We start from the raw sequence: 14,131 nt of genomic DNA on the forward strand, positions 1-14,131 counted from the left end.
AATCGGTTTATTTAAACTTCAGAAAAATCTAAATGATTATAACACTGAAGATATAACACAACTATTTTGTGATACACAGAGATGCAAAAATAAATCAAAATCGATAACTTGTATTCTTAGTGATAATACGGATGATATACTATCTCCCCAAGATTTGGATAAATCAAACAAGAACCTCATTATCTCTGATGATTGTGTTAATGAGAGAAACCAAATGGTAATGGACAGCGACTACACAAGAGGGAGACATTCTTCTGGTAATTGTATTTATCTTAGTCAATCATACTTAAAACTTCCTCGTCGTTCCATCAGAAACAATGCTAATACTTTTATTTTATTCAAGTTAAATTCAATAGATATAAACAATTTTTGGAGAGATAATTGTTCTACATTATGCACTAAAAAGGAATTTGGGGATTATATGAAGCACACGACCATATATTGTTGTGAAACAAGATGAGATATTAAATGATATTTTTCAATAAATAAATGGATGTGAAAGAAAGAGCAAGAAGATTTAAGCAACATCAAGAGTTGGTTTCAAAAGTTGTAAAACAACAGGAAGACATAAAGAAGAAATGCAGACAGAAACGAATGGGTGAAGAAGCATTTGAAAGAAAACAAGAGAAATTTTGTAAACTGCTTTTAAAAACTTCCCAAGAAAAAATTATAGATGTTTCCACAGTTCTCACAATAGAATATACACCTAAAAAACTTCAAATGGTAAAATATTTCAGTCAAATGACGGAGGAAGAATTAGCGCCTACAGGAGAATTAGAATATGATGATGAAGGATTATTTCAACAACTGGAAGAGATTAATCAAACCCCCTGATTATATTGTGAATGCTCTTCAAAACAATGAATATTCAGCGGAATCAAAAACCAAAGCAGGACTCATTCCAACAGAACAACCAGCAATATTTCATCTTGTTCAAGAAAAGGTATTGATATTTAATGATGAATTAAGGTCCTTGGGGTCTTCTCAACCCCCTGTTAAAATAACTCCGAGATTAATGTTTCTTCTCACAAAAGATGGAAGATATACTTCAACTGTGAGGGATGAATCAAAGTATTTTGATAAACCATTGGATATGAAAAATAATGATGATAGAGTATATATTGATCTGCTGAACTCTGTTAATTATAGGGTTCGTCTTTCTGAGAAATGTAGCAAGAATTAGAAGGAGAAACACATTATTCATGCTTTAAGTATCCTTGGTTCAGGTGTTAGTTTTCTTCCAAATGACCCATCACAATTAGTTAAAAGACTGTTGTTGTTGTTGTTTGGCAGTAAGAAGGCTGGAAATAGCAATTGTTTTAATGAAGCATCAGCCATTTTACACTAGTTTATTAACATGAAAATAATTAATAAATATCAATATAAAGATATTTAATCTCATATTAAATAAGATGAGAAGCACAATCGTTAGTTTTAATTTCACAACAAGTGACCACACATCTTCATTCCCATACCCACTAAAACTTGACCCAACAAAAGAATATGAGGCATCTTTATTGTCCATGGAAACTTATAATACCTTATTTAATATAACTGAGAAAAATGACAAGTTTAATTATAATCCGGGAAGTGGATACAAAAGGATAACAGTTTCACCTGGAGCATATGAGATTTCTCAAATATCTTCCGAAATTGTTCGTCTTATGAAAGAACAGGGTGGTGAACCAAAAAAATTGTTATAGATATTCAAAAACATTCTTCAAAATCAATGATTAAACTTAAAAATAACTACAAGGTTGATTTCACAATTGATAATTCATTGAGAGTGATTGGGTTTCTCCTCAAAAAAGATTGAAACTAATGGGACGTTTTACAGTGATAATGTCATTCAAATATCCTCAGGAATAAATTCGGTATTAATTCACTGTGATTTGATTGATGGTGCTTCCAATGATGGAATAAAAACAAATACAATATTTTCATTCAGTGCATACTCAACCCCAATTGGTTATAAATTCAATATGGAACCCATAAATTTTGTTTATCTCCCTGTGTCAGGAAAAACCATACACAGAGTAAATTTTAGGATAACCGACCAAGATAATCGTATGATTTCTTTTAATGGAGAAGTTATATCCATCAGAATTCACCGACGTGATGTTTTCCAAAAAATAAATACGATGGTTATTGTGAGGAAACACAAGTTGGGAAAATATAAAATAATTACAGGGAATGGGATGTTCCTTTCCCCATACTACATGGGTGAAGGTATGTATCTTGGTAGAGGATACTATAAACCTAAGAGACAAAGGGGTGTCGGACATCAATTTAGAGGAGATGGGATAATTGATACTCTAATGGGTATCAGTTCAACTATTCTTAAACATAAAGATCTAATTGGTTCAACTGCTTCTGCTGTGGGAAATGTAGCAGGTGCTGTAAAGAGCATAAAATATGCGCAAAAGGAATCTCATAAATTGCAAGCAATAAAATAAATTAAGAAAGGCAAAACTCAGTTGTCTCCCCAAGAATGACAGAAAATAATTCAAATACTTGGGTCAGTGTTTCAAAAGTTTTAACATCTTTTTTCCTAAATAAATACAAGTATGGAAGCAATTGATAGTATCTATGATTTGGATGATACTATTATCTCAAATTCCACTAAAAAAGAAGATTACTTCAAGGTAAATGCAATAATGGAACAGACTGGAATGCAAATGGTTCAAAAAGTTTTGAAATAAATAATCAACAAACTTATGTGAATCTATCAGAAAGTTTCTTGTTGTGTAAATTTACATTCACTAAGGCTGGGAATAACACAAACGCTACACTAGTAAATTATTTCTTCTGGAAAATGTTTGATAGTGTTCGTTTGTACATTGGAACACAAGAAGTTGAATCGGTTGATTATGTCTCTGCTGTATCTAAAATGATGAAATTTACACTATATTCATTCAGTGATAGAATGGGAAAGCAGGCTGTCATAGGTATTATTTCTGATATGGCAACGGGAACAAACACAGACCCTGGATATACTCAAAGGAAAGGAATGTATAATGATGATACAAAAGCAGTTAATAGTTTTACTGTGGCAGTTCCTCTTAAAGGTATATGTGGATTTTGTGATCATGATAAAGTTCTGTATGGTCTTAAAAATAGATTTCAACTACAAAGGAATGATTATGAAAATAGATTACTTTTTGGTGTTGGTAGTGCTTTTGGTGCTCAGAATAAATTTGTAATTGATAAAATGATTTGGTATATAAGTGAATATACTCCTAATCTTAAAACAGAAGAGATGTTGAACAGAAGACTTTACTCAAAGAAACCACTCAGTGTATCATACCTCAAAAGAAGATGTCAACACATTAAACGAAACCAAACCACTTACACGTGGAATTTGGGTGTTCTGGAAGGAAAGCCACGATATCTGTGGAACATTTAAAAAAAAAAAAACAGATGGTGATACTGCGACTGATAAGAATAATGCATTGAGTGATAATGCTAAGCTGAAACAACTTTGTGTTTCTATCAATGGAACATTTTATCCACGAGATAGATTGGAAATTAATTTGGGAAAAAAATGATTTTGCTGAAGCATACAAGTCTTACCAAAAGGTGTGTGAAAGTAATGGAAATAACGAACCTATTTTGGATATGACAGCATTTAAAAGTTTGTATACAATCTATGCGTTTGACCTGAGTGCTCAAAAGGAAACTGTAAAGTCTAATCGAGTGGATACTTCCCTATACATTGAAAGAGGAGAGAGTGAAGAAGTTGATACATATTGTTTGCTTTTGGAAGAAACAGAATTACAGAATAATACAGATAATTGTGTTATGATTAGTCTCACGTAATTTTTTGTAAAATAAATGAGTGGCAAAGTACCAACTGGGGTATCTGTTTCTCAAATCAATCTTCATAAACTATCATCTTGTGTTCAAAATCAAAACCCTTGTACGATTAACGTTTATACAATTCAGAGAAAAGGAGCAGTAAGAATTGATGTGTTGCTGACAAGAGAACAGGTTGAAATCTTGAACGATACTGGCTCACTTAAAATTAAAAGGAAAAAACCAATGTTGAAAAAATATTCAATAAGGGAGATGAATGGAGGATTTGTCCCATTTCTAATTCCTTTATTTGCTGGTTTAAGTGCGGTTGGAGCATTGACGGGTGGTATTTCAACAGCAGTGAAAACTGCCAATGAAAGGAAGGCTCAACTCCAGACTCAAAAATAATTGGAAAGACATAACAAAGAGTTGGAGAAACAAATCAGTGGAAGTGTTTTAATTGTAGATTTTGCTGAAAAACTTGAAGGTCTGCCTGATAAAGCGAGATTGTTAGTTGGAGATAAGCTTTCTTCCATCGCACAAGCAGGTGTAAAATTGACTAAAAGGGGTAATGGATTATATCTTTCTAATAAATAAATGAGCATTGATGAGTGGTTTAAATAATTTGGAAAGAATACAACATCAAATTTACAACTTGCCAAATATTGTAAGAAACTAAAAATTCATAATGTGCTTATTGGTATGAGAGATGAATTAACAAACGTACAAAGAATATTATTATGAACTTAGAAGATAGTAATGAGAACGGTTCTCATTGGGTTTGTATTTTTAATAGTCAAGACAAATATTATTTTGATAGTTTTGGTCTTCCACCACCTGTTGAAGTCATAAAGTTCTTACAGAATGGTGTTTATCAAACATTTCAAGTCCAATAATTAAATTCCAAGTGTTACGGTCAATTATGACGAAATGTGTTATTTCAACTCAACAAAAATAAAAAAAATTTTGACTATTTTTAATCTAATATAAATGACTTATGGTGGTAAAGATGGTTCTATCTTTCGTGTATCCCAAGAACTGGACATTAATTTATCAAATTATTACACAAAGGCACAGGCTGAACGACAGAAATATAGTATAACAAAAAATATTATTATGAAAAATGCTTATAAATTAAAAAATTATCCATGCCCGACTGAAGCGAATGACTTGGTGAGATTAAGCGATTTATCACAATATATATTCTTAAATAAAACTGCCGTGTATTCCAAAGATACAGAAGTGTTGATTTTATCTCCAGGTCATAGAGAATTCACAGTTCGAATTAAAATAAATTTTTATAAAGAATTGTTTGTATGAGAACAGAACAATGGGGGTATGATATGAATGATTTAGGGTATAATTGGTCATTTAATATTGACTGAGAAGACCTGGAACAATTAAATCAGTCTTGTAAGGAAGAATATTATCCACTTGGTATGGAGAATGAGTTTTGTGGAAGCACGATTCGGAAACAACAAATAAAAGAATTTAATAAAAGTAAATACAATAATGGTTTTGCCCTAGTTTATATCATGAAAACAGAAAAAACAGGGTTATATATATATATATATATATATATATATATATATATATATATATATATATATATATATATATATATATATATATATATAATAAGTAAGGAAATACAAAATGATTTAACTCTGGGGAGGTGTTTCGTGTCATAATATTAATCTGTCATCTATTTCTAATACATAAATGACAGCAAGAAGGCTTCAAGAAAATTATCATTTCTGTGTCCAAGCATACCTTCAAGAAAAGGGGATTCGGTATTTTAATAAATATGTTGTACAACATAAGAATGAGGTATTTTCAATAAAAGATTGGCATTATGCTGATGTTGCTAAACTGACAAGTTTAGATTGAATTTGAATGTTAAATAATGAAAAAATTATAAAGTTAAGAAAACGTAAGGCTCTTTTAGAAATTCAAAAGAAGTTTTATTGGTTTCCTGTTGTAAAAAAATATTTTGGATACAGAAATAACAAGAAATCCTGATGAATATATGTATAATATTCTATGGGGTGTAAGCGATTCAAGGATTGTAAGGGAGGAGCAAGGAGTTGAAGAAGAGAGGGAAGAGGAGGAAAAGGAGAGGGAGGAGAGGGAGGAGAGAGAAGGAGGAAAGAGGAGGAGAGAGAAGGAGGAGAGGGAGTCGAGGGAGGAGAGCGAGGAAAGAGCGAGAATGAATAAATATGAAAACCAGTGAGATTAAAAAAATATTGCAGGTATTGCAGAAAAGAAATGAATCTCAATGCACCGAGGAGGAAAACAAAGAATTGATAAGTCTATTTGCAATATTTTCGACAAGACTATTGACATCGTTTTCAAGGGAAAGATATTGACGTTAATTGATGTTTTTCAAATTTTTTTTCTTAAATAAATGGAGGAGAGAGAGAGAAGGCATTTCTAAGGATTCTTTATGTTTTAAAAATTAAGATTCAAATGTGCATGTTGGAAACTAAAAAGGTTTTTGCCCTCTGTAGGAATTTTTCTCATAAATAAATGAGTTATTGTCTCAAATGTAAAAAGAAAACTAATCCTAAAAATATCTCATATTTTAAAAGTAAAAATAACAGGGTTATACAAAAAGGCATATGTTTGGTGTGTGGTTCAAAAAAAGAGTCAATTTATCTCCAAACACAAACGTGGAGGAGATATACAAAAGTTTTTATCAGGAAGTAAATTTACAACTACTGGAATACCAGGGGAATTACATCGACCAGGGTAATCTTTCTGTGGTCCAGGCACAAACTTGGATGAAAGATTAGATGAGGCTGACAATCCTAAACCATGGAGCAAACCCATCAATAGCATTGATGAAGTGTGCATGAGGCACGATATTGATTATGGAATACCACAACGTTGGAAGAAAAGCATGAAGCCGATAGAGAAATGTTGTATAATTTATCTCTGATACAAAATCCAACACTAAGAGAAAAAGTTGATAGATTTATCGTGAAGAAGATGAACAGTGGTAAATTGAAACTTGGACTTGGAAATTCAAAAAACTTATAGGCTCTAATGATGTCATTAGGATTGAAGAGCAATTAGCTGATGAATTACATAAACCAAAAAAAAATGACCGTTTTTACAGCCATTTTCCCTGCTGTGCAGGGGTTTGGCTTTTTCTTGAGCTAATGTTTTATGGCCGGATGCCCTTCCTGACGCCAACCCTGGTCGCCTCTTACGACACACAGGGATATGGTAACCTATTCTAACTGGGGCATACACCGGGACCAGTACACTGGCACTCATTTCGCCGACCTCGGAAGGATGACAGGCTGAGTCAACCTCCTGGTGTTAATTCAGCAGCCAACGGGGCTTGAACTCAGGACCCTGGAATCCCAAGCCGCCACCCTAACCACTAAGCCAACACCAGGCTTGAATTACATAAACCAATATTCACAAAGTCACAGAGAAGGAAGGTTTATTCCAAGGAAGTTGATTATATCTGGTCTGCTGATTTGATTGAACTCAATAATGATAAGGGGTACAAGTATGCTTTAACCGTTATTGATTTGAGGAGTAGATACGCATTGGTTGTCCCTTTAAAAAAAAACAAAAAAAAAACAGGTAATTCTCTTATGTTAGCCTTTCAACAGATATAAAAGTAAGAGAAAACCTAAAAAATTGTGGACTGATGAGGGTAGAGAGTTTTATAGTAAGACATTTCTGAATTTTCTAAAAAAAGAACAGTATTGCATTATACAGTACCTTTAATGAAGGAAAGGCCGTTGTTATTGAATGTTTTAATCGTACCTTAAAAGAGACTATATAAAAAATTCACACAACTCGGTTCTCAACAATGGTCATCTTTTATTCCGGATATTGTGGATAAGTATAATGACATGATTTACATGTCAACGAATATGAAACCATCAGAAACATTTACAAAATTAAAATATGAAAAAGAGATTAATGTCAAAAAGCCCAAGTTCAAGGTTGGTGATATAGTCAGAATATATAGATGGAAATCTCATTTTGAAAAGGGTTACACAATGTGGTGGACAAATGAGCTTTTTAAAATTGTTGATGTCATAGATACAGTTCCTTGGACTTGTAACGTATATGATTTAGAAGTGGAAGAGATTTTAGGTTCATTTTATTCACAGGAATTACAAAAGACAAAACTGAGCAAATAATACTCATGGGAGTATTATTATCAAATTCCAAGGGTGTAACAGGGTTACACCAATATTCCACCACCAAGAATCGCAGCAGCTTTAACTCTGTCACCTCCAGCTCTACTTCCTGTCTTTTTGTTAGCGCCACCGCCTACAAACCATACAACATAGCTGGTCTCACTACCGTCTTATATACTTTCCCCTTCACTCTTGCAGCTACCTTTCTGTCACAAATCACTCCTGAAACTCTTCTCCATCCACTCCATCCTGCCTGCACTCTCTTTTTCACTTCTCTCCCACACTCTCCGTTCTCTCCCACAAAAAAATCTCCCGTCCCCCACTTTCAGTGATCCACGAACTTAGAATTACTCATTCGGAGGAATAGATCTCAGACTCTTAATGGGTGCAGCCGAAAGAGGAACAACAACATAAATACATCTATCTATAATTACAGCAATGTGTGTGTGTCCAATTTAAAAAAAAAATAGGTTGGCGCTTCACTCCCCTCTGCTATACACCATTATGGACACTCGAGGACCAAGTCCAAGGTGTATAACAGGGTTAAATATATATATATATATATATATATATTGCGTGTCAAGGGGGACGTTCTTAGATCTGTGAACGCCAAACACAGAATCCTCAACTACATAGTCAAGGCTTAAATTTTGTTTGTTGGTGTGTGTGCAGTGGGGGACGTTGTTAGATCTGTGAACCCCAAACACAAAATCCTCAACTGAATAGTCAAGGCTTAACTTTTGTTTGTTGGTGTGTGTGTGTGTGTGTGTGTGTGAGAGTGTGTGTGTGAGTGTGTGTGTGTGTGTGTGTGTGTGTGTGTGTGTGTGTGAGTGTGTGTGTGTGTGTGTGTGTGTGTGAGAGAGAGAGAGAGAGAGACACAGAGAGAGAGACAGAGAGAGAGAGAGAGAGAGAGAGAGAGAGAGAGAGAGAGAGAGAGAGAGAGAGAGAGAGAGAGAGAGAGAGAGAGAGAGAGAGAGAGAGAGATATATATATATATATATATATATATATATATATATATATATATATATATATATATATATATATATATATATATATATAGCAGGGAGCATAATCAACCCTAACCCTCACATTCAAAATCTCAACCCCAACGCAAACCCTCACATTCAAAATCCAAACCCTCACATTCAAAATCTCAATGCCAACCCAACACAATATCTTTTTTAAAAATACGTATTTCAACAATATATATTTTTTATGTTTTTTTCTCTTCTTCCAATTCTGTCTTTTAAAGCTTTCAGTTTTGATGAAGTAGAAAGGGGAAGTAAGAACCTTCCTGCATCTTCTTCCCAGAACTAACAATATTTTCTTTTTTTATGTTTTTTTCTCTTCTTCCAATTCTGTCTTTTAAGGCTTTCATGTTTGATAAAGTAGAAAGGGGGAGTAAGAACTTTCTTGATATTGCTCTCATCAAGCACCATCCAACAAAGAACTACATCCATAGGTTGAGATCCCCAAGAGTCTTGGGAGAAACCACATTTCAAGTCTCCAAAATAAACCCAACTTTCCAATTCTCCAAGGTATAACCACATTCCTGTTGAGTTTCCAAGAAATGTATCACATTGTGATTTATCAAGCCAGAACCCACATTTCAAGTCTCCAAAAATATAACCATCTATCCAATTCTCCAAGGTAGAATCACAATTTCCAGATATATTGTGGGTTTCGGTGATAGATCTCACATAGTATAACTGTGGATCATCAAGGAAAACTCCATTTTTCCAATTTTTTATGGGTTTCAGTAATAGATCTCACATAGTATAACTGTGGATCATCAAGGAAATCTCCATTTTTCAAAATGTCTGAAATTTGTGAGTCTCCAAGGTAGGTTCCATATTTAGAACCATCTTGGCAGAACCCTTTTCCTGAGTCTCCAAGGTAGTTATTTAAACCATCAAGGCAGAATTCATTTACTGATTTTTTTTTCAAAATTTGTAAGTCTTCAAGGTAAAACTTGTATTCTGACTCGTCAAGGTATAACTTGTTCAGTGGGTATTGTCTTGATAACTCGCAATGAGTGCTATTGCTGAAAAACTCTTTTTCAGGATTTTGCTGGTCTCCAAGGTATAACTCTTTGGTTGGGTCATCAAGGATGAGCTCGTTCTGTGGGTCTTGGTCGCTCACAAGGTCTTCAACCAAACCGACAATTTCACCCCAAGTTGTGGCAAAAGCAGTATTTTCATTTTGTATTTCAGATACAATTTCCTGTGAGAGAAAATAATAATGTATTAATTAAGTGATTTTATCATTCAATGATCATATGCTTAAATCAAACTCTGGAAATAGGAAAATAAAATCTTACCTCAATAGATAAGAAGTTTGAATCCAGTTCATCAACTTGAAGGTTTAGTTCCATACAAGTAGTATAACTCCAAGGAACTCCAAAGTCATCCCACTCAAGCCCAGCACAGCACTCCATTGTCAATAAAAGTAAAAAAAATCTTTAGAATGGAGTCTGAGTTTGAAGCTTTTATAGAGAAAGACTAGTTGCTACGGTTTCCTTTGGAAATTCCCTGGGCAAGCCCAGGCAAGCCTTCGTTGGGAAATTTTTCAAAAACATAACATTCTAGAATTTTCTCGTGAATTCTTTGTGAGTCAGAGATTAACTGGAAATGATGAAAGAGTATGCGGGGCTTCGTGAAAGTGGGCGAGGCTTAGAAAAAGTGGGCGTGGTTAATAAAATACTTCGAGAAAAGTGGGCGGGGCTTTGTAAAAGTGGGCATGGCTAATGGAAATACCTCATGAAATGTGGGCATGGCTTATGCAAAAAAATAATCAGGCTCAAGAGGTAGGCAGACGAGAGCATTAAGAGAAGTATATCATTTCATAATGACACAAAGAGGTATCTTGAAAAATATAAAGATTCAAATGTTTTATTCTTAAATATTTTAGATGGGGATTATTGTGCAAAGAAAATCAAGCTATTGAAGGAATTTGAGAATGAACAAATCTTTATAGGTTCAATAAGTGAGCTAAACAATATGCATTGGTTATTTGAAAAAAAGTGTTCCAAGGCTAAAAGGGGATGCTATCAAAATCTCCATTCACTTACATGTTTTAGATATTTCAACAGCAGAGAATTCAACAGGTTGGGATAAAAAGGGGGTTTTGTTTTTAGGGGGAAAAATAATCGCTGAGAATCCCCGATTCATTAACATGGGGGAAAGTGAGCCAGAATCAGTATATTCACTCTTCTTCTCATTCTCCTTCTCCTTCTCCTTCTCATTCTCCTTCTCCTTCTTCTTCTCCTTCTTCTTCTCCTCCTCCTTCTTCTCCTCCTTCTTCTCCTCCTTCTTCTTCTTCTCCTTCTTCTTCTTCTCCTTCTCCTTCTTCTCCTTCTTCTTCTTCTTCTTCTTCTTCTTCTTCTCCTTCTTCTCCTTCTCCTTCTTCTCCTTCTTCTCCTTCTTCTTCTCCTTCTTCTACTTCTTCTCCTCCTTTTTCTCCTCCTTCTTCTCCTCCTTCTCCTCCTTCTCCTCCTCCTTCTTCTTCTCCTCCTCCTTCTTCTCCTCCTCCTTCTTCTCCTCCTCCTTCTTCTCCTCCTCCTTCTCCTCCTCCTTCTTCTCCTCCTCCTTCTTCTCCTCCTTCTCCTCCTCCTCCTTCTCCTCCTCCTCCTCCTTCTCCTCCTCCTCCTTCTCCTTCTCCTCCTCCTCCTCCTCCTCCTCCTCCAACCGCCTGCATGTTCCTCCTCACCGCATCCATGAGCCTCTTCTTTGGCCTTCCTCTTCTCCTGCTGCCTGGCGGCTCCATCCTCAGCATCCTTCTCCCGATATACTCCGCTTCCCTCCTGTGCACATGTCCAAACCATCTCAATCTCGCCTCTCTCACTTTGTCTCCAAACCGTCCTACCTGCGCTGTCCCTCTAATATACTCATTCCTTATCTTGTCCATCCTAGTCACTCCCAACCAGAATCACAACATCTTTAACTCTGCCACCTCCAGCTCTGCTTCCTGTCTTTTTGTTAGTGCCACCGCCTCCAAACCATACAACATAGCTGGTCTCACTACCGTCTTGTATACTTTCCCCTTCACTCTTGCAGCTACCCTTCTGTCATAAATCACTCCTGCAACTCTTCTCCACCCACTCCATCCTGCCTGCACTCTCTTTTTCACTTCTCTCCCACACTCCCCGTTCTCTCCCACAAAAAAAATCTCCCGTCCCCCACTTTCAGTGATCCACGAACTTAGAATTACTCATTCGGAGGAATAGATCTCAGACTCTTAATGGGTGCAGCCGAAAGAAGAAGAAGAAGAAGACAATGACCAATGTCTGTCAACCAATAACGACCTATATATTGTCCGTCAACCAATAATGACCAATGACGTCTGTCAACCAATGACAGGACACGGTGCTATGACATCACGAATGACGTCACAATTTATATTTATTTATTTATTTATTTTTTGCATGATTGACATCACAATTCTTCTTCTTCTTCGTTTGGTATGACAATCGATGCTGGGGACCTGAGTATGTGCCTTTTCAACGTTTGATATCGTTCTTCATCTGTTTCCCAAGTGTATCTCAAGGTTTGAAAGCTGTTTTTTCCCAAGATTTGAATTGATTGTTCAAGTTATTAATTAATCCCAAGGTTTGAATTTTCCCAAGGGAAACAGCTGTTTCCCAAGGGTTTGAAAGCTGTTTTTCCAAAAGTTTGATTAATTGTTGTGCTTGGTCGACATTTCTGAATACATTTACAGAGAGAGGGGCGAGAGAGGAGGGGAAGGGAGGGGGGAGAGGGGGAGGGAGAGATGGGGGTGAGAGAGAGAGGGGGCGTCACAATTCAAGAGAGGGGGAGAGGGAGGAGGTGGCAAGAGAGGGGCACGGTAGAGGGGGTGTGAGGCGGGGCCCGAGTGGGGGGCAAGAGAGAGGGGCGAGAGAGGAGGGGCGAGACTAGGGGTGAGAGATGGGGTGAGGGAGTGGGGAAGAGAGAGGAGGTGAGATAGAGGGGGGCGAGAGAGGAAGTGGGAGAGGAGGGGCGAGACGATGGAGGGGGAGAGGGGCATCACAATTCTTCTTCTTCTTCGTTTGATATGACAGCACAATTGACGCTGGGGATCTGAGTATGTTTCTCAGGTGTTTCCTAAGTTATGGCCATTTACGATACGGTTGGTCCGATCTCATTGAAAAAATGCCCCAAACCAGTCGTAGTTTACGAGAGCGAAGGAATGAAGCTGCACATACTGGCACGCACCTACAGGCCCGCACTAGTCTATCTATAATTCCAGCAATCTGTGTGTGTGTGTGTGTGTGTGTGTGTGTGTGTGTGTGTGTGTGTGTGTGTGTGTGTGTGTGTGTGCGTGTGTCTGTCTTCGACTGCCGTTTCTCGACAACCACCAGTCCGATCTGATTGAAACTTCCAGGAATATTGCCGGGGACCCCTCAGATGTGCCTTTTTGAAGGTTTGATATTAATCGGATGAGCGGTTCCCAAGTTACGGCCATTTTATTGCTTTTTTCAGTGTTGGAAACGTGTATATATCGCAGCTGAAGTGTCGTTCCACCTTATCATGCCATTTTTTCCCAAAGATCTGTCTGTAACTCCAGCAATGTGTGTGTGTGTCTGTCTGCGACCACCATTTCTCGACAACCGCTGTTCCGATCTGATTTGAAACTTGCCAGGAATATTGCCGGGGACCCACGGATGTGCCTTTTCAAGGTTTGATATTAATCGGACGAGTGGTTCCCCAGTTATGGCCATTTTATTGCTTTTTTCAGTGTTGGAAAGGTGTATATATCGCAGCTGAAGTGTCGTTACACCTTATCATGCCATTTTTTCCCAAAGATATCTCAGAATAATGATAACAGCATATTAATAATCATAATAATAGCACAATAATTGACAGTAATAAAAAGAGTAACATGATACAATGTCCAATGTCTGTCAACCAATTACGACCTATATATTGTCTCTCAACCAATAATGACCAATGACGTCTGTCAACCAATGACAGCACACGGTGCTATGACATCACGAATGATGTCACAATTAATGTTTATTTATTTTTTGTTTTTTTATACACGTATTTATCTGTATATATATATATATATATATATATATATATATATATATATATATATATATATATATATATATATATATATATATATATCTTCTTCTTTAGGCTGCTCCCGTTAGGGGTCACCAC

The sequence above is a fragment of the Eptatretus burgeri genome, chromosome 11, assembly GCF_056783735.1.
Source record: "Eptatretus burgeri isolate ZD-2024b chromosome 11, Ebu_testis_v1, whole genome shotgun sequence".
In the NCBI taxonomy this organism is placed as follows: domain Eukaryota; kingdom Metazoa; phylum Chordata; class Myxini; order Myxiniformes; family Myxinidae; genus Eptatretus; species Eptatretus burgeri.